The sequence below is a fragment of the Halichoerus grypus genome, chromosome 13 (assembly GCF_964656455.1).
Source record: "Halichoerus grypus chromosome 13, mHalGry1.hap1.1, whole genome shotgun sequence".
Taxonomy (NCBI): domain Eukaryota; kingdom Metazoa; phylum Chordata; class Mammalia; order Carnivora; family Phocidae; genus Halichoerus; species Halichoerus grypus.
The window spans coordinates 45,681,831-45,703,614 of NC_135724.1; the positions used below are offsets into that span (position 1 = coordinate 45,681,831).

The window sequence follows — 21,784 nt, forward strand, 5'->3', positions numbered from 1 at the left end:
GCCTGGATTCTGGCTTTATATAGACACTCAGGGCTACTTGCAGAAAATGATTAGATAGCATGTATTTTTTCAATTAAAAAAGCAGGCCTTACACTAATTTCTTGCTCAAGAGCATTCGCTTGTCTCCAATGCCCACTTCAAAATACCGTACTTCAAAGTATGGCCAGAGGTTGGTTGCTTTCCTCTTTTGCAGATGGTCTGTGTGTCTACCTGCTCCTTTTGTTGGTTGCTTTCCTCTTTTGCAAATGGTCTGTGTGTCTACCTGCTCCTTTTGTTGGAAGAAGAACTCCTAACAAGGACCAAGGTTCAAAATGCATCCTTCATTGGGCAGAAGCACTGAATCAATGGCCTCCCTTGCGATTCACTGTTAAAATCCTCCATGGCTATAGCAGATTAGGGTTTTAGTGTCTCACCATTTCACACTCATGGTGGGCTTAGGCAAAAGCAAGGTTAGTCCAGAAGCCATTCATGTGATTTGTTGAGCAAAAGGAACGGAGGCAATTTTCCAGGGAGAAAATATCAGGGAAGGAAAGAATAAGGGCCCCAACCCCAGGAACGTTTCTGAGACCCCAGGAGAGCTGAAGATGTTGACCCCCTAAAAGCTATTCCAGAGTGTATGGTGCATTAGGAGAGAGGATGTTTAAGTGCCACTTGATTAAGAAATCCCAAGGGAGACAAATATAATAAGAATGAGGGGGGATGGTCAGGGGACCACATTTAGTAATCCAATAAACACTTTCAGAAACACCTTCTATATGCTAGAGACTGTGCATCTGGCTCAGGGAATAGGGAGAAATAAATGAAACTGTCTCTGCCCTCATGAAGTAAATAAAAACGGAGTCAAAAGGAATCACAAAGAGTTCGGGGAAAGAATACAGATGGTGCGTAACATATTGTAGAAGTCAAGGTGTGAAAAAGAGAGGAACTAAGGCAGAAGACTGAGACAAGTCTGGGCATAATGAAGACTTCAGAGAACAACAGAAAATAGAAGCTTAGTTCCACAGAGCGAGATGGGCTGGGACAGAAGCAAGTTTCTCACTCTGGCTCTCGCGCATCTTGGGCACCGAACAGAGTCCGAAGTTTCTGTCTGGGCACATTGTCATTCTCGTATAGCAGCTTGCAAGACGTCTATGCACAGTGTTCTTGTTCCAAATGGAACGAGATGTGGAAGGATGTACACTGAGGGGAACTGGCTTGTTTGGGGTTCAAAAACACACGTTTTGTACCCTGTTATCTTACCACCCCCCGCACCAAAAAAAATCAACAAAATCGTCATGTCCACCTGCTACTCTGTGTTCCTACACACGTACCTCATATTGACATTGTCGGTAATTGGAGTTAGCTCAACATGGAAATTGTGTGTATTTATCAAAGACTGAACAGAATAGAATTTACTCTTTAGTACATAGGCACGGTAGGTCACCATCTCCATAAAACTCTGGTTTGCTTTGTGTGTAGATTTTAGAGATTTAATTCTTAATTGTGAGTTTCTTTACTTCACCATCTCCTCCTACCGTGAGGAGCTTTTGCAAGGAGTTTTCATAGACTATTTTTGTTAACGCATATTTACATACTTATGAGTTGCTTGTTTAATGAGGCAATTGAAACAAATAGTGTAATCATGTGTTTATCAGGCTTAATGATAGACCTTCACATACAGTGACAAAGTTATGACATCTAATCTTATTGTAAAAGTCCTGCTTGAAATTTCAGGAGGGGCAAAAAAAAAAAAAGGAATTTTCCCTCTTGAGTTTCGGTGTCTCAGATGTGTTCAGATTCACTTGGCAAATTGCTGAGAGGAAGACAACTGCTTTTGAGACTCAGTAAATGGGAATTTTGAAGAGCACAAAAGGGCATCAATGTTCGATTTTCAACTTTTAATTTAGATAGCTGAGAAAATGACAGAACTTTTCTCGGAGTCAAATTCCTTCCCACTTGAAATCGTAATACAGGATGTCAAAATCCAACAGCCGAGAGTGAATTTTCCCATGATCCTGGTTAATCACTGAGATGGGATAGTGTGTCTTCATTCCTCTACTTTATGCCGCTTTGGTGTTTGGCTTTCACTCGGGTGTATAAAGCCCGCTATAGGACCACATGGGCAATCCCAGCTACCGTAATAAGAGGAACTGCCCTTTGTGGAGTGTCTCGGTGCTCTAGCTGGCATTCGGACACAGCTGAGACGGACTTCTAGTTATGCCTCTACCGGGGAGGAGGCCGTTTCTTACTGATGTGTGATTCTCAGACAGCCCCACGGTGTACCTCTCATTATGGAATTGGGATTTAACATTCTCGGCACAGGAATGCCAAGTGAAGTCACATGGCTTCAGGGGCTGGTGCCCCTCACCCGGTCCGAAGCCTTTGACGGAGCATATTGACTCTGAAGGGCATTCACCCCAGTGGGGGTTTTAGGGGGCAGAGGCAAGGGGCAGCGACAGCCTGTGTGCAGGGAGTTGTGAGGATGTCACTAAATCCACGACCAGCGATGACAGCGTTCTGCAGCCGTCGTCGTCCTGAGCCAGGGTCAGGCTATCTTTTAAACTGTCGCTGGCTCTCAGAAACGCACTTGGCTAATTGCAGAACACCCCAGTTTTACGGAGGGTCCGGTGCAAAGCCCCATCGCTCCTCCTGAAGCAGCCACGTAGTTAGCATGATGGCTCTTCCTTTAAATCATGGTTGCATTATGTCAAATAGAATTTGTCAGCCATCCGCTTGCTGAATGCAGTAATTGATCATTACTCCCCAAGAAAGGTAAAAAATAATAATAATAAATTAAATTTAAAAAGCAACAATTAAAGAAGCCATGAGAGAATTTATTAAATTGAGGAGGAGAGGAAATCTCCAAAATGCTTTCATCGGGTTCACTGCACGGAGACAAGGAGAAATATAGAAATGGTACTTTAGGTCCGTCATTGATTTGCTCCGAGGCAAAGCCCTGAAAAAAACAACTGATCAATGCGGGGAGGGACCGGTTCTGCTGGGTGCCCTGTCAACGTTCCTCAGCACATGGCGGCATATTAATTGCAGCAGCGTTTGCTCTGAATGAATTTCTTTATGTTCATTCATTCATGTACTTGGTAATTCATTATGAAATGCGTTGTTCAATTATAGGGGCTCACATTACCTAGCTACCCTTGCATTTGTTCAACTGGTACTGCTAACGCTGGGCTGCCCCAGAAGAAAGAAACAGAAAAAAAAAAAAGACGCATTGAATTTTCTTACAGTTTTAGATCGGGGTGTAATATCAATAACTTTAATGGAACCGGAGTTGGTGCCCTGATAGGAACCCTGCTGCTCCTCAAATAAATGGCTTGGCTCCACCTCAGCATTTATCTGCCAGGGCTCGGCTTTATCGGGGCACCAACTCAGATTCCATTAATGTTATCTCTTAATTAGCTATGCGATTAACCTGTGTTACTCCTGCACGATAATGAGTCGAAGACAGAACCAGAGAAGTTCAGCTGCCTTATAATTCCCTCTCCAGAAGCCAAATCATTCTGGAAACCATTCCAGGGAAAAAAAACAAAAAACAAACTCAAAGCAGTTCTGATTCGTTCTTCTCTTGGATACAGGGGTGAATTTTGCACTCTTTGGACGGAAAAGCAATTGGGATTTTAGCTAACATTTATGACACTTGGTACCAGACACTGTTCTAGTGCTTTCTATTGATTATCTCATTTAATCTTTACAGCAGGTCTATAAGGTAGGTCCTATTACCATCCCCACTTTACAGAGGAGGACACTGAGATACAGAAAGGTCAAAAACTCTGTCCCAAGGTCACACAGGTGGGAGATGACTGAGCCAGGGTCCAAGTGCAGGTCGGAGACAGGGCGCCTAGGCACCCAGTCATTCCTCTGGGATCCTGAGTACAGAACTCAGTGGTAAAGGAGTCATCAGATAACAGCAAGCACAACCCCTGCACCGACTTTGAGGCTGACTGTCCCAGCCGAGCCCCCAGGACATGTTCCTCCCATTGGGCAACTCTGCAGCAGGTGCATTCCCTGGCTGTGCCTGGTGGAGAAGAGCCCTCATTGCTTAGATTTTCTGCCTGTAGAAATTTCTCTCCAGTAGGTCTCAGGGGAGCCGGGGCTTGCACTGGTGGACTCGGATGGCCCTGGGCAAAATGTAAAGATGGAAAAATACCTTGGCTTGCCTGCTTCTCCCATCTTTATTCTGTGTCCTTTGTCCCCTCAAAGTCAGATCCCCTCCCCGACCACCCTCTCCCTCCCCCTCTCCACCTCCTCCCACACACATAGGCACGGCCTTCTTTCCTGCTGAAATTACCCAAATCATCAGAAATGTACTGTCTGGACAAAATTGAAGAGATCATGACCTCATCGATGCTACCACCAGTAAAGACAACCTGAGGGGCCAGAGGCCCCCTCCTGGGCACCCCTCTTTCCCTGCAGTCTCCTCCCCTCCACACTCAGTCGAGTGAGGGTGGGATGGGGAGGGGAGGCGGACAGAGTTTTACAATATAAACCTAATGTTGGTGGGGAGAGAGGACCCTGCATGAAACCCCTAAGATGACATCACCACACTGCCCCCCCGCCCCCGCCCTAGCCACACCATAGAACCAGGCCACTGTCCTAGAAACAGGACACATTGGATATTATGGACATTTGCTCTGGCTGGAGAAAAGACACTGCTGTCACCACTCCTCCTCCCCCTCCCATTCCCTGCTTCTCCACAGCCTATGCCTTCCCACCCAGCGGAATACCATAGAGCAGTTTCCAAAGACGTTTTAGCCCTTGAATCCTATTGTCAAACCATTCACTTCCTTTTCTTATCCTTAGAATATCCCATCACTGTGAGCCCTTCCAGAATCCTAGGGCTTCTTAAATTATTTGCAGTTGTCCCTATTAAGATCAGACCATAATGTTATAGATCAATCAATCACATTGTAGAGTGTCGAGGAGAAGAAAGAAAACCCCACCATGAGATGGGTGTCTGAATGTTCCACTTTATGAATTGATGTCAAGCCATATGTGATCTCTTAAGACGCCGAAGTTAGAGATGTAAATGATCAATTCTTTATACACGTAGGTTTACTTTAACGCACATTGTTTATAGGTGAGTGCTGTCCTGTTATTTAATATAAAATATAAAAATTAGAAATAGCAATATTTTGGAACCATATTTTAAAACAACCACCTAAGGGATACAAAGATCTTTTACTGTTGTTGTTCTGGTTAAGGAAACACCACCAGTTCTGCCAAGAGTTTATCTAACCTGCACATATCCCTCTGTTCATTTCTCCCCCACTTTAGTTCATGGAAAAACATGAGAACAGTTTCTATTTTACAGTTTCTAGAGCTTGCAGCCTTCTAGGCAAATCTAGAAAACACTATTTCTCTGGGAATTAAAGGAGGAGGACAAGATGAATTTGAAAAAGAGAAAGACGGAGAGAAGGAAGCTGCCGCCAATCACATACAGAGAATATCAAACACAAAAGGCACTTTAGTTCACATTTTGATTCCATTTCAGTAAGGAGCGTGATAGAGAGGGACCGCGGACTCATTTGACCACGTGGACAGGACAGACCAAATTCATTCCTATTCAGCTAATGGAGAATTTCAAATAAGGTAAATGTTGCTTGTCTGATATTTATATAGGGCATTAAAACCCACAAATCTCTTGTGTGTGTGTGTGTGTGTGTGTGTGTGTGTGTGTGTTTTCCCAAAGACTCAAAGAACAGTTTATCATCTAAGACTTGCTTTATTTTCAAAATAATGTCTGCCTAGGTGAACGCATTTTCTAAGAGCTCAAGTTTGTTTTTAAGGCAACATTAATGCCTAATGGTGAGTCATCCATTTTTGTGGCTTGGTACAGTAGTTTATATTTATATAATAGCTTAAAATTCAACTTTGAGCAATGTCCACAGCAGGGAAGAATAATTAGTAAATTCATTAATTGTGCTTTTGTGTACACTTTTATTCTCAAGGCTAATTATTTGTTTAAATTATTTTGCCTCTATCAAAAGTGTTACCACATGAAAATATTTCAGCTTTGGTTTCTGGTGTGAAATATAAGGCTTAGGAAGTTCAGACATTCTTCTGAAATGTAATCAGCTTGCATTTGCTAATGACTGGTACTCGACGTGGAGTCTTTTATTTAAGCATATAAGCAATTAGTTTGGGGGATGTAAGTGTACAAAGAATCATGATTCATGCCGCTGCTTATCCTTCTCTGCTGTGGACAATGGACATCTTCCATTTTTGACTTTTAAATATAATCAAACTCGTAAGTGTACCGTAAGTTGGAATCACGCGGGCTTATGCAGAGCAATGCTATGAAAGGACTACGTCAGTTGCCAAACCAATGTGCCAGTGTACATAATAAAAGTGAGGTTTTACTCTTTTTTCATGGAGAAGGACAAAAATCTCCTTCTCCTCTCTTTTCTAAATTCTCTGTGTGTCTGGGCTGTAGCTGTAAGATGAACCAGCTGCCGCTGGAGCGGATGCTTTCCAGTTCCCAGTTCCAGGTGTGGGGCCGGAAAAGAGATTGATGACTTAGTGTAGGCACAGCCAGTTTCCTCCACCAGGTACAAGGGAGCGACAGCAGAACAGAAACAGCCAGCCCTCCCTTCTCCAGCGTCTTCCCAGCCTGGCTCGGTCCTCAGGGAGATGCACCGTCCAGAATGCACAGAAGGAGAAGCATGATAAGGACTCACTCAGGACCTGCTGCATCTTGGTGCCGGGCTAGGCATTTGATGGACAGATTTAATCGTTGCAACCTCCATAAGAGGTGGGCATCGTGAGTCCCATTTTTCAGAAGAGGAAACGGAGGCCAGACTGTAGATCGGAACCCAGAACCGTATGACTGCAAATCCAATGGCCTTTCCATGATACCATGTTGCTTTCCTGGCATTTAGCACAGTAGCTTGCCATAGGGGGTACTTCATTCATTCAGTCAATAAATATTTATTGAGGACATACTACATGCCTGAGGATATAGCTGTAAACAAGTTAGATAAGGATTCTTGCCTTCAAAGATTTTAGTGATAGGCAGATGAACGTAGCCCATTCTAATAACGAATGTGTGTTGAATGAGGTTTGGCCAAATGCAGACCAGCCCTGTAGCAACCCTTATTTGTGTGCCTTCGGGGCCAAATATTTTCATTCCAAGTGAAAACAAACAAAAAACCCCCAAAAACCTGAGGACCCCATTATCAAGCCTCCAAAGAGAAGCAGGAAGACTGTGAACCCGTCCCATGTGCCCCGGTTATATGGGAAACCAGTTAGTAAAAGATGGTGGCAGTGGGGTGTGGCTTCATCCCCTCAGTTGCAAACTCGCAGGACTCCAGGGGGAAGCTCTATCACTTGCACAGAGTGGGCTGTAGCATGTGCTTTTAGCATGTGCTTCTCTAGCGTGTCAAAACAGAGCTTCCCACAGCCAAGGAGACCAAGGAAGGGAGGCAGCCCACCCCAAACATCAGGGAGAACAGAGGTGGATTTCAGGCTGAAAGTATAGAGGAGGACGTGCCCGTAACTTCACAGGGGCTGCTTTCATTGTTAAATGTTTGTGTTCTGAGTCTGGTCACACTCTAAAACCCGATCCGCTAATCACAGGAATTACAGATGGGAAGGACCTATGAGGTCACCTTGCTGAGCCTGGCATGCTGAGAATCCGCCTCCACACAGGACTTTCAAGGCCCTTTCTCTACCGAGTGCACACATCCTGGAGGACTGTGTTTTGCTCTGTCCCTCAAGAGCCAATTCCAGAATCCACCCACAGTAGATTTTAGACCAAAGATGCAGCCGGGTAGGGGTCTATTTTTAATTTTCCAAAACACTGAACAGAAGCCTGGTGCCATGAAAAATTGCTGAGGACCCTCTCTTCCTCTGACAGTCCCATCCCACCGTGAGATCTCGGGTTGGCCAAGAAACTGGGGAGGCAACTCCTTGTAAACAAAGCTGCTGTCCACGCAGCCTCACAGAAGGCTTATTGCTAAATCCAGTCTGCCTGGTTAACACCCTTCCTGGGTTTAGAGTAATCATTGTGTGCACAAAGACTCAGCCACAAGATGTTCATCACAGTGTTGTTTATGGTTGGGAAAAAAAAAAAAAATCTCCATGCTCAGTGATAGAAGGTTGCTTAAATAAATCACAAATAAGCATATAATGTAGAGAATATTATGAAGCCATTAAAAATAATACACCAGATGAGTGCTAAGGATACATTTCATCACACTAGTCAGTGAAAAAGATAGGCTACAAAAAGTATGTGGAGTGTACTGTTACTCTCTGTCTAGTTTTCTAAGACACATGCATTAAGGACAGAATAATGACATAACTAGTTCTTAGAAAGGACTAACCAGGGGCACCTGGGTGGCTCAGTCGTTAAGCGTCTGCCTTCAGCTCAGGTCATGATCCCAGGGTCCTGGGATCGAGCCCTGCATTGGGCTCCCTGCTCAGCGGAAAGCCTGCTTCTCCCTCTCCCACTCCCCCTGCTTGTGTTCCCTCTCTCACTGTGTCTCTCTCTCTGTCAAATAAATAAATAAAATCTTAAAAAAAAAAAAAAAAGGACTAACCAGTACCATTTTCTTCCCTGCTACTTTTCAACCTTTCCTACAATGGCTATATGTTACTTTTGTAATTAGATACAGAAATGTTACTTAAAAACGTTAAATTATGCTTCTTTTTGCCTGGCTACATTTCCCACATTCATCATTCACAGAATCCCTGTAACAGAGGAAGAAAGGGAAAGACAACTTGCCCCTTTTCTCCTAGCTGACTGCTGGGTGGCCTGGGTGCCCATGTGTCCTTAGGACAAGTGCAGAACCCATGGCAACAGTCAGCTGTGACTCAATCCCACCACCACTCACACAGCTCCTTTACTGAACGGACTCCCAGAGGCTTGAAGGGGTGAACGCCCTTCCCACTGCAGAGAGCGTTAAGACTAAGGAGTTTCATGCTCATCTGAGGAAGCAAGAACACTCACCCAGGTTTTTTTGCTGTAGCATCACATGTTCATCTGAAAAGGATCTTATTTATTGAAGGCCATTGGTAGCTTCTGCAACATGTCTTCCCTGTAAAGGGGAGACTGAGACCAAGAGGGAGGGGCCAAGTGTCTTACCCTTGCACATGCAAGTGATGTTGGCCCAGCCAGGATAGGACCCTGAGAGTGACTCTAACTCTCTCTGTCTCCAATGTCCTGTCCCTCCCTTAGGTGCCCACCAAACTCCTACTCATACCTCATGGCCCACCTAAGCATCACCTTCCTAGTGAATTCTCCCAGACTCCCTTAAGCAGAGTTGGTCTTGCCTCTCTCTTATCACTGTCCCTTATACATAATCCAACTGTTGCATTTTTGAGATTACATTGCCATTATTTGACCCTGAGTCTGGCTCTCTTACTGGACTTGAGGGTGGAGTTTATCTCTTTGCATTCCTAGTGGCTAGTGTATCACAACTATTTAATAATAATCCCAAGGGTTTATAGGCATTACAAAGCTATAATCTGCCACTGTTTCTAAGAGTTAGGAGGTGGGAGGAGACGCTGACCATGCGAGAGTGTGCCCCAGTGTCCTGGAGGGGTAGGCACTCCTATCCGTGCATCAGGGGCTGTATAAGACAATCTGGAGATAGAAACCTCTTTCCTGCCACTAAAGGAGGACAGATGTTGTAATAAGTGATAGTTTCCGTTGGAGGATTGCCTGGAAAATAAGGCATTAGGAATCTGATGGGGTGGATGGGTAGTCACATGACATTCTAGAAAGACCATAGCTTTGAAGAGAGATGCACCAGAATTTGAATCCTAAGTCTACACCTTACTACAACCCTGGGCACATTATTAAACTTCTTTGAGTCTCAGTTTTCTCACCTAATACTGGTAATTACTTAGCAGAGCTGTTGATAGCATTAGAGATCATGACTGCAAAATCCCTGGCACATGGTCAGTACTCAATAGTGGCCTTCATTATAATACATTCTTGATTCCACAGACAGTGAATCAGGGCCCACATACAATACTCATGGAGTTGAACCTCCAGATGCAAGCTGAGACAAGAGGCAACCAGAGAGCCTCAACCGGCCCCCGAGAGGAGAGGAGCTCGGGAAAGAACTCTGGGCCCCTTGAGTTCAGGGGAATGAGCTCTACACAGTACATTATTCTCCCCATTCCTCCAGAAATAGAGAAAAGGATGGGCGTCCCCCCCAGTGACAACTTGTCTGCTTGCAGTTACTCAGGAGACTGGGGCAGGGAGCAAATGATATATTTGAAGAAGTGACAGCAGCAGGGTGACCAAGACCCCAAGGGGTGGTGCTTGGGCAGGACATGCTCACCAGCACACAGCAGAATCCTGAGGGCATGGCTTTTGGACTGGGCTTTTGGGAAGCCACCTGTGGGGAGGTGATGACAGACTACTTACATGAGGAACGACACTCATCAGGTGCACCTCCCTGCCCAGGGATGGGAGCACCACATCAGCAAGGGTGTCAACAGTTTATCTGGGATCCACTTATCCCATGATGGACCAGCGCCATCTTCACCAGCTGGGAGCAGGTGGGGACAGATGCTTGAGGAAGAGCAGGATGAGGATCTTTTTTAGACAGGCTCTAGGGCAGGCATATCTCTTTCTTTTTCCCTCTGGGCCAGTCCCTTGAGTGAGGCCTCTATCCCCCAGTCTTAGCTTGCACACCCCTCCTGGGGGAAACCATCCCGAGCCCCTGTGACTGGCGTGGCTGTCCTTCTTAAGCCCCCTTTGATTATCACTGCATCTGACACGTGCTTTGTATTGGTCTGTTTCTTTGCCTATTTTTCCTAGAGGGTAAACACATATAGACAGTGCCTGATACATAATCCGTGACCAATAAATAGCCACTGAATGAGTGGATGGGTGGTAAAAGAACTTTGTGAGTGGAAAACCACCATTATTATCAGTATGTTATTATTTGGAACATTATAGCACAGGGAGCAGGCACATGCTTTTTCTTTTTATTTCTCTCCTTTAATATACATAGGTACATATACCCACCCAACCATAGGACCAAGAATTTGGGAATACTTCAACTCAGTTAAACTCAAAAATTATTTATTGGGCACCTAATAACTGCCAGGCACTTTTTAAAGTAAAAGGATATACCAGTGAACAAAACAACATGCACTGTGATAATATATGTCATTCTAATAATTGCTTGGAAAACCTGCCATACAGCCAGGGCAATTATCTCATACTTTAAGTCTGTATTTAGAGTTCTTAAAATTCTGTTTTGATTCAGACATTTCCAGGAGTAGAGTTCATCATGGAATCTTGAAAAGCAGACCAGTGGGAGCTGATTTGTCCTTCACTATAGCAAAGACAATGAATTTCCATGGATAACATTGATTGTCATGGTCCCCAGGAGGCACCTCTTTGCAAAACCACTGGACATACACCCTTGACTTTCAATGTTCTCCTCTGACGTGAGCATAAACAAATGGATTCTCTTTTTACCTGTGTGTTTAACGTGAGAGTTGAGTTCATCTGTCTTGTTTTTTTTTTTTTTTCCTAAAAATGGAAATACAGCTTCTGTGAACATCGTCTTGAGTTTATCATTCAGCTTTTTAAAGAAACAGATTGAATCTCATATTTTCCCCTCCCCTGACTAAGATAGGGACACTCCCTATCTGTTGGTTGCCTTTTCATACAGCAGGTCCATCCACTGAGATCCCTAAATTGTTTTCAGTGAGTCCATTACTTTGAGTACACATGAAAATTACATTCCACTCCCACTGAATGAAGAGGTACTTCAATCACTCATGGTTTACCTTTATGAAACGAGTCAAAAGGAAGGTGGGGTTAAAGATCCTAGATGTTCTATGACCCTTTTTATCACTACCAGGGAAAATGATTTCAAAGTACCTGTTCTACCCTTGGTGGGTGAACAGCGTCATCCTCCCATGTAGAGTTAAGTCATCATAAATTTGGTGCTAATAGGTGTCCAGACCTGGGTCGACCGCATGAACATCAGAAGACTCAAAACAAGATGACACAGCATCTGCTCTCATAAAAGGAATCACAATTTTTTTGAGAAAACCAAAATTAAATAGTTGAGGAACTAGGAGATGCTAAAAGACATATAGAGCTAAGAGTAAGTATTTGCAAAGAGAGGAAGAAGAGATCCCTGGGTTGAGGCAACTCCCAGCAGATGTCACAGAGCATATCAGACTGGAGGATGGACCTTGAAGATGGAGAGGTTTGGACTTTAGTGGGCTTTGAAAAGAGGGCAAGCAAGAACATGGTCAGAAGAGTTGTCTGATGGGAAGAGTGAGAACATCATTCAGGCTGCTGGATGACTCCTGTGCAAAATGAATTAGAAATAAGTTTAGAAAAGAGAGTTTAAGTTAAACTGTGGATGTTACTAAATACTGGGCTGAGGAGTTTAGGTTTCATCTGCTATGCAATAAAAAGCCATTTGTCAAGTCATGGATGGAGGAGTGGCTATAGAAATATTCATTAGGCAGCAGCCTTCACAATGAACTAGGAAAGAGAATGGAGCTTTTTAAAAAAATCAGTCAGAGGGAAGAGCTGTTGATAAGTTCGGTTAGAGTCACAACATTGTGATTTGAAAGAGGAATTGACACATTGAGAAATTATAAATTAGGATCGGCTAAGGATATGCAGGACAGGATAAAATAAAACATAAGTCTAGAAGGGCAAACAGCAAACTCCAAAACACAATACTTGCAACATTCATAGCATAACCTTGGTAAAATTTACCAAAAAAATAAAAATAAAAATGAAAAGAAAGCCTCACAAATCAATAGTAAAATAGAACAAATTAGAAAAATGGACAAAGAACATGAATAGGAAAATTTCCACAGAAATCTAAAAGTCTATTGAACATGTGAAGCCATATTTAACCACACTAAGGTATGCAAAATTAAAAAAAAAACAAAGATATTATTTTTGCCTATTGATTTGGGCAAAAATAATGATAATTGTTCAATTATAATACCTAGTGTCTGCAGGGAATACACTGTATATGGGAAGGTAAATGGTATATCCTTTCTGGAGAGCAATTTGGCAATATCAAAAATATTATAAATATTTTTATTCATCTTGGGCTTAGGTTTTCTCTACTTTTCATGAGTCATGTCTCGTGTATATACATCAAAGCCTTAGTCATAAGTGATATAATTGAAAATAATCTACATGGCCAATAATAAGATGTTGGATATAAAAAGTATGGAATATTATATAGACATTAGAATCAGTGAAGAAAAATCTTTAATACATGGAAAAATGTGCATAACATATTCTTAAGTTAAAAAAGCAGATTATAAATAGCTTGCAAGATATGTTCTTAATTTTTAAAAATCTGTGTATATAAATAATATGTAGATTTTGGATTCTAATTCATACAAGCTAACTGTAAAAAGATATTTTTGATACAATCAGAGAAAACCAAACGTGGTCTAATTATACCATGAAATTGAGTATTTATTGTTAATTTTGTTAGGTATGATAATGACAGTTTAGTTATGGTTTTAAAAAGCTTTTATTGTTAGGAATACATACAGGAGTGTTATAGGGAATTTGCTTTACAGTACTCAAAAATAAAGACAACTAGATAAAACAAAAATGACAAAATGTTAATAAGTATTAATTATATAGTTCTCTCTATTTGAAAATTCCCATAATAAAAATGTTAACTTAAAAGAAGGCAGAACCCAGCCACACTTTTAAAATAATGTATGTGTATGCATAGAAAAAGTTGGAAATAGTATATACCAAAATAGTTACAATTTGCTGGTTAGACAAACAGTTGATTTTTATTTTCTTGGTTTTTTTTTTAAATAAATATATTTTTCAAATTTCTACCATGAACATATAATACTTTTATAGTAAAAAAAAGAACTCTAGGGGTGCCTAGGTGGCTCGGTCAGTTGAGCATCCAATTCTTGATTTTGGCTCAGGTCATGATCTTAGGGTCGAGAGATCAAACCCTGCATTGGGCTCTGCCCTCAGCAGGAGTCTGCTTGGGATTCCCTCATTCCCTCTTCCTCTGCCCCTCCCCCCACTCACGCTCTCTCTCTTGCTCTCTCTCTAAATAAATAAATAAAATCTTTTTAAAAAAGAACTCTAAATGCTCTTTTTTAAGCTTCCTAGTTTTGACTTTAAAGAAGTAAAGGAAATGGTGACACCAATAGCTGAAATGGGGAAGATGAGAACCAGAGAACGTTTGGGAAGGAAGCACTCAAAACAGGGCTTGAAGAAGTGGTGGTGATGGTAGGTATCTGGATAGAGTCCTGAACTCAATGGGAAAAGGAAGTTGAGATGATGAAGGGGTTGGGAAGGCAGGAGCTCTGAGTTTAACTCTTAGAAGTACACGGATGTTAAGTACAACAGCTTTGTAGGTCTACCTTGGGAATAATGGTTTTGAAAACTAAAGTTGGTTTTTCCTCTCATTCATTTATTCCACATGGTCCAGGTACTGTTCTAGATGCTGCAAGCACCGTGGCGAAATGGAGACACTTAAATATGTCTTCACGGACTTACAAACAAGCAGCAGAGAGAGAGGTTAGACCCCAAACGACACAAACGGTCAATTGTAATAACTATTATGAAGGAGAAGAACAAGATACCAGAAGAGCCTGTAACAGAAAGACTCGACCTAGTTCTCTGACGTTCTGGGAAAATTTCCTAGGGAAGTTTTGTTTCTGAAGGATAAGCAGGAGTTCAGCAAAGAATGGGGCAGGAACATTCAGACCAAAGGATGAGCTCACCCAAAGGTCTTGATGCTGGAAAAAAACAAAAACGAAAACAAAACAAAAAAACATGATCACTTGAGGGACAATGAGAAAGCCAGTGTATCAGGAGCAGAAAATGAGGGATAAAGGGTATAAGACGAAACTGGAGAGGGAGGCCATGGAGAACATGCAGAGGTTTCTGGGCTATGATAAGGACCATTACTATGACAGTATTTTATTCTTGGTGAACGGGGAGGCCAGTAAAAGAGTGCAGGTATGAGGGTGGTCTCTGCAGTGCAGGCATCTGAAGAGAAGTCCTGCCAAGAGTATTCAGAAGCCTATTGAACAGTCAGGTGGAAGAAGTCAATGCTTTGGACTGGGGTGGTAGCCGTGGAGGCAGAGAGAAGTGGGCAGATTAAAAAATATGTTAAAATTTCCTAAGGGAGAAGACAAACTGGCAAAGGGGACCGAGAAGCAACCAGAGAAATAGAAGATCAGGAAACTAGAATCAAGGAAAGCATGTTTTTCTGGAAGGAAAGAGTGGTCAAGTAGGTTGGTCGCTACTGAACGGTATACATTGGAATTAGCAAAATGCGAGTCACTGGTGACTTTGCGAGGGCAGTGGGATCAAGTGCTGAGTGGAGAGGCGGGGAGATTGGAGAAGTGAAGTGTTGACATGGGTGCTGAGACATTTGTTGGAAAACAAGAAGACAAAGATGAGTGGGGGATCTGTTTAAATTTGAACTTGTATGTAGGAATAATCCTGGAAAGAAAATAAGAGAAGTAGTTGTATAAGGTTTGTCAGAAGTAAGAAGAGGTGGGATTCCAAGTGCGGGGGGGTGGGGGGGAGAGACAGGACTGTCCTCAGCAGGAGGCACACTTCCCCTGACTTCCCTGGGGGCAAAGAGGAGAGAGATGGACAGACTCAGGGGTGCTTATAGATCTACTGGCAAGAACTTGAGGGAACTCCTTTCTGATTCCCTATGGTTTACGTGTGGTGTGTGTCATGTTTGTGGAGTGTGTGTATATTTGCACATGTGGGCTCCAAGAGCAGAGTGAGAGGTAGGATGGCTGGAAGAGAAGGTCTGAAATAATCATGACACACAGTGGGGGAGCCTACCAGCCAGAGAACTAAAGACAAAGGAAGAGGAGGCTCTGAGTCAAAGTCAAGTTCAACTGAGTTCCAAATGTGGACAAATGACAGGGCGAGGGGACATCCCCTTCTAAAGCCATGAGAGAATAACAACCAGAGCTGCGGGTGGGCCACTAACGTCACTGCGGGGAGCTGGACAAGTGGAATCGTAAAAATGGTAATGAGGGCCAGCTCTCTTCGAAGGTAGACCGCGTACGCCGGGCACTCTGAGGACCGCCATGCAGTTAACTCACCGAACCCCGACTCCCTGGAAGAGCCAAGGAAACAAAGGCTTGTACACATCGCCCAAGGTCAGACAGCTTGCAAATAGAAGCAGAATTCAAACCCACTTTACTCTGCAGCATCCATGAGGTTCCAGGCCTGAAAGAAGCCTGTGGGACACCAGAGATTCACTTAAAATCCTACTATTAATTAATTTCAAATAAAATAAAGCTTCTCCCCAAACTCCCTAACCCTTTCCTGTTTTATTTTTCTCCGTAGTACTTATCAGTCTCCATTATACTCTCATGGCTCGCTTATTCACTTTGCTTAGGATCTGACTTCTGCCAGGTTTCCCACCTTAGCCACACGTGTCTGGATACACGGCTCCTCTCAACATTTTTCATTCATGGTGCCTGTGTCCCTCCTAACAACTGAATATAAGCCATAAGGAGCTCCAAGGTCAGGAACCTGAAACAATGAAATTATCTCTGGATATACATTTAATGTCACGAGGGTATCATTCCTTGCAAAAAAAAAAACCCCAAAACCAAAACAAAACAAAAACAGGGCTGTTCTTATGAAGCGCTTGTATCTGGATCCCAGCTCTAGTACTTACTGTTGGTATGACGGTCAGCTCTGTCATCTCTGGGCATGGCTTCCCCACCTATAAAATGGGCATAATAATCCCTGCTCACAAGCCTGTTGGCAGGGTTAATGTAATGTTATACCATGTCCCTGGTGCACGGATGGTGCTTAATAAATAATAACATTTTTCCAGCCCTTCCCTTACTCACTGTTTGTCCTGCTGTTACCAACTCCCCAAATAATGTGACCAGGGACTCTTCACTCATTTCTTTTTTTACTGCCCTAGAACAAAGGGAACATAATCAAGAGTGGAAACATTATTTGATATCTGCTTCAAAAGCAGTCTGTGTTTGATGTGTGATGCTGATGTGTGATACTCGATCTATTAGATATTAGTATTAGACTGCGGCTTTGTGCTGTTTATATTGGTAACATGACCCTGACCAGATTCCCAGCTGTGAGCATTAAAATGTGGGCTTTCAGTGGTTGCTGGGCTTTTTTTCCTCCTACTGCCAGGATGAGGTTGAATAAGCAGCCAATGTAACAGCCTTCAGCTGAGTGTGCTGAACTCTTAAAATTCAAAAATCAGGGTCTAGGGAAATCTTCACACCTCACGTTGCCTCCCCACCTCCCAACTACCTCAAGGTGCTCCTTGGATTCTATTTCTTAGGCTGTGTTCACCATCCTTACCCTAGACTTGCCCATCTGAAAGCTCACAGACCCTGCTGACTGATGAAGGAAAGAGGCCAGGCAGGAGAAGATTGGAGGAAGGATTTGCAGAAGAGAAAGCGGGGCGGGTTGTGGCTCCCAGTAATGACCAAGAGAAGAAGAAAAATGAGAAGGAGGAGGAAAGAGGAGGTGGAATCAGGAGGCAGAGGAGGAAGAGGATAAAGAGAAAAAGGAGGGGGAAAAAGAGGGATAAGAGGACTAGTATGTACTGAGCATTTGGTACATACCATGCTGTTCTCAACCCACTTAAGTTCATTTTTCTCAACAATCCTACAAAGTAGGTCCTTTAGTACCTTAAGGACAAGTCTCTGTTCTGCCACTCCTGTCCTTTCCCCCAAGGAATTCTGGGCACCAAACATGTTTTTCCACTCCACAGAATAAAATGCAGCCTCCGCAGTAGGCTGTTCAAGGTTCTACAGGAACAGGCCCCCACGGGTGAGGGCATCACTTAGCACCAGCCAAACTCAGATTCTCTTGAGAGTAAAAGCGAGCGCCATTTGCAATTATGCTGGGAAAACAGATGAGAACCCAGACTGCCATGGGCTAATGGGGATGCATTATCCCCCTCACGTCCAGCCGATGCTGCCCACCTTCCTGAGGTACTGCATCCGCCGATTCTACCACGCTGTGTCACGTATGTGGCAGACTGACCAGACCCTACCTTCCCCATTCCAACCTGGAAACCCCATTCTTCAGCACCTATTCAGAAACAACTGCTTCTGTGAAGTTCACCTCAAGTTTTTCAAAGCCAGCTTGCAGAGTGTTTAGAGCCAACATACTGTACCCTCGACGAATCCAGGCGTTCAAATCCCAGCTGCACCACCGGCATGCTGCTTGTGCTCGGGCAACTCACTCAAGCTCTCTACGTCTTGGCTCCCTATTTTTTTCGTAATGTTGAGATAATAGTCCCTTCTTCATGGGGTGGCTTTGAGGACTGAGCGAGTTCACGAGTGCGTGGGACTTTGGGGGGGATGTGTGCCACATAGCGATGTGGAGCACAGATGTGCATGTGCTCATACATGTATGCACACCTGAACCCCACCTGTAAGGCACAAATTTTCTCCTTTGAGGACAAAAAGAAATTGTCAAGTGGAATGTTAAATGCTTAAGAGTTCATAGATCATTTCGTCTATAATAACCCCCAGTTTTTATTATGGTGATTTTGACATCATCTTAATCAATACAACATGTTAAAATTTCTAAGATCCCTCTAGGACTCAAGTAATTCTATAAGCTATCCCACATAGGCTTCTTGCTGGCAGGAGTGTGGGATGGTCTCAAAATGCCTTCTATAAATAAGCAGAATAGGCTCCTATCCGTGTGATGCTATTTCGGAGTTCAGTAACATTTATTTTACCTAAGACCTGCCTTATTAAAGTGCTAATACTCCTGAGATAAGTAACTGATCTTTTCTATCTTCAGTTATTTTTACCTTAGTGTGAATGCATTTCAAATCCTGTTTGACTGAAGGCATGGGAGAAGATACCAGATATTCCTAAGGGTTGGAAGCAGGAACTTCAAAGGGTAAGAAAGACCATCAAAAGGCAAGACTTCAGATGACAAAGATGAATTCTGTCCACATCACACTTTCAGTCAGAGTGAAACACCTTTGCAGGGCTCATAATGCTGAACACCCAGGCTAGGCTGAGTCTTAGCTAGAAGTGGCCAGATAACCACTCCAGCCCCCCACCAACACCGCCCTAAACACACACACACACACACACACACACACACATGCATACATTTGACTCATTTCAAGTCATCTGCCTCCCTCAAGTCTGGGTTAACAGGGACTTTTGCTATTGTTGTTGTTATTCTCTGGCTGTCATTTTGAAGCTTTTTCCCCCACAGATTTTAATTAAATGTTCCAGAGGGGAGATATTTCCAGCATTTAGTTTTGAACTTTTGCCTCACATTGTTACCAATTAAAATATGACTAACAACAGAACACACTTTCTTTTTCTTCAAGCATCACCCCCAACAGAGACAATGGAACTTGAACCCCATATTATTATTTTCCATGCTGTTTGACTTAAATCAGAGAAAAGCTTTTTGGAAAGTTCTTTGAAAACTTTTCGACAATCTCATTTGGTCTCCCCCCACCCCATTCCATGTATATATCGGGCAGAATTCTCTATAGTCTGCCTTCTCTCCAATTTTCGTGTCAGACCTCCTTCTGTAATATAGAGCACTGGTCCCCACTGCATGACTGAAAGCCAAGCCATGGTGGACGGCTTTAAAGATGATACTAATACACAGATAGAGGGTGCAAATCCATCTGAGCCCAGCCTGGCCAGCAGCCCTCCACTTCTGTCCCCCTGAGGCCTCTTTTCCCTTTCCCTGCATCTTTGGCACATCCCTCAGGTTCCCAGCCAGCTCTCAGGGAAGAGTCTTCTACCACGCAAAGAAAAGAGAGCACATCGTTGATGAAGAGCCCAGGGCCGCCCTCTCCACGTCTTAAGGGTATCCAAAATGGCACTCTTTCTTCCCCCTGACCCTCATCTTCAGAAATTCCTCCTCTTCCTATGCAGCTGATTCCTTTCCTTTCTACCTACCTTTGGTGCTTGGCTAAAAAGTATTTCCCCTTCTGTCTCATGCATTTTTATTCTCCTTCTTTACCATCTCTCAAACTGAAAATATATGCACAATTCTTCCCTCATTCTAACAAACCTCCCTGCAAACTCCTCCCCCAACCCCATCACCTTGTCTTTCTCTTCCACCACCAGACTGCTGGATAGAATGGTCCATGTCCCTCACTACTACCACCTCAACTTCGATCACACACTGGCCCCCTGAAAGTTGGACCCCACTGTATTAGATTCTATTGACAGTGTGATAAAGATCCACGGGCTCCAACAAAAGTCAGGAAAGGACCTGGTACTTAATAAATTGCCCTTTGATTCAGGCAAGGACTTTGGTAATAGTATGGATAATGTAATAAATAAAAACAAAAAGTGGCGCTTAAGACTCAAGTGTCCTCCCTCTTTTCCATCTGGAACCAAGGAGGGTGCAGAAGGGAAGAAAAAGAAGATTCCCGCTAAGCCAGAAACCCTTAAGAAAAAGCAAAGGAATTTCGCAGAGTTGAAGTTCAAGCGTCTGAGAAAGATGTTTGCCCAAAAAGATGCTTCGAGAGGCAATCTATGAAGCCTTCGAAAGGCTTATCTATGAAAAGCTAAGCATTACCACAAGGAATATAGGCAGATGCACAGAATGGAGATTCGAATGGTGAGGATGGCAAGAAAAACAGGCAACTTCTACGTACCTGTGGAAACCACACTGGTATTTGTCATCAGGAGCAGGGCCATCAGTGGTGTGAGCCCAAAGGTTCAAAAGGTGTTGTAGCATCTTCGCCTTTGCCAGATCCTCAGTGGCACCTTTGTTAAGCTCGACAAGGCTTCAGTCAATATGCTGAGGATTGTGGAACCATATATAACATGAGGGGGACCCAGACCTGAAGTCAGTGAATGAATTGATCTACAAGCGTGGATATGGCAAAATCAACAAGAAGGGAATTGCCCTGACAGAGAACACATTGATTGCATGATCTCTTGGTAAACACGGCACCATCTGCATGGAGCATCTGATTCACAAGGTCTATACTATTGGAAAACGTTTCAAAGAAGCAAACAACTTCTTATGGCCCTTCAAATTATCTTCTCCATGAGGGGGAATGAAGAAAAAGACCACCCATTTTGTAGAAGGTGGCGATGCTGGCCACAGGGAAGACCAGATCAATAGGATTATTAGAAGGATGTACTAAGGTATCTACCATGATTATTTTTGTAATTTCATCATTTAATAAACGACTACTTTCAAACTGAAAATAACAACTCAAGTGCCCTTTTCTGGTCTGTTTCCTGAGCCAAAACTAGTCTGAGAATGCCTAGACCCAGTGGAGGGTGGGGGGTGTCCGTGTCCACACCAGTCCTTGACATTGAGCCCGTGGGACATAAAAGAGCAGGAGATGGGGACCTGGCGTTGCTACAGGGAGCATGATTCCAGCTGGGAGAATGTCAGGCAAGAGAGAAGCAACGGGACATCCGACTGCTTGCTTCTCTGGACCTCTGAGGCTCACGTGATTGTTTACATGTGCAAAGAAGAAATGGAGGTCTCTACCTTTCTAGAGGTTTCTGCCCATTCTTCCCTGTCCTATCACCTTCCTGCATGTTCTCCAGTCCAGCTCCTCTCTTTAGTCAAGAGAGCAAGAGCAATGTTCCTCCATACAACATTACCTGCACATTTACCACTGGCAATCACCCGCTCTCCTCTGCTGGATAAAGCTTCTGACAAACCAGGAAGTCAACCCCTTCCCTAGGTCTGAAAAGAAGCATCTTCTTTGTAGTCAAGCAGGTGGAAGGATAAGACAATGATTCTTGCTCTCTCTCCCAGGCAACTCCTGCCCTTTCCCCCTTGTCCCATGTGCACATTCTCTAGGAAGGA

The 21,784-nt window shown here is 43.5% G+C and overlaps 1 pseudogene; it reads left to right on the top strand.

Annotated features, from left to right (window-relative positions):
- The first annotated feature begins 14,782 nt into the window (after positions 1–14,782).
- On the top strand, positions 14,783–21,104 carry LOC118539517 (large ribosomal subunit protein uL30 pseudogene; annotated as a pseudogene).
- Positions 21,105–21,784: the final 680 nt, after the last annotated feature.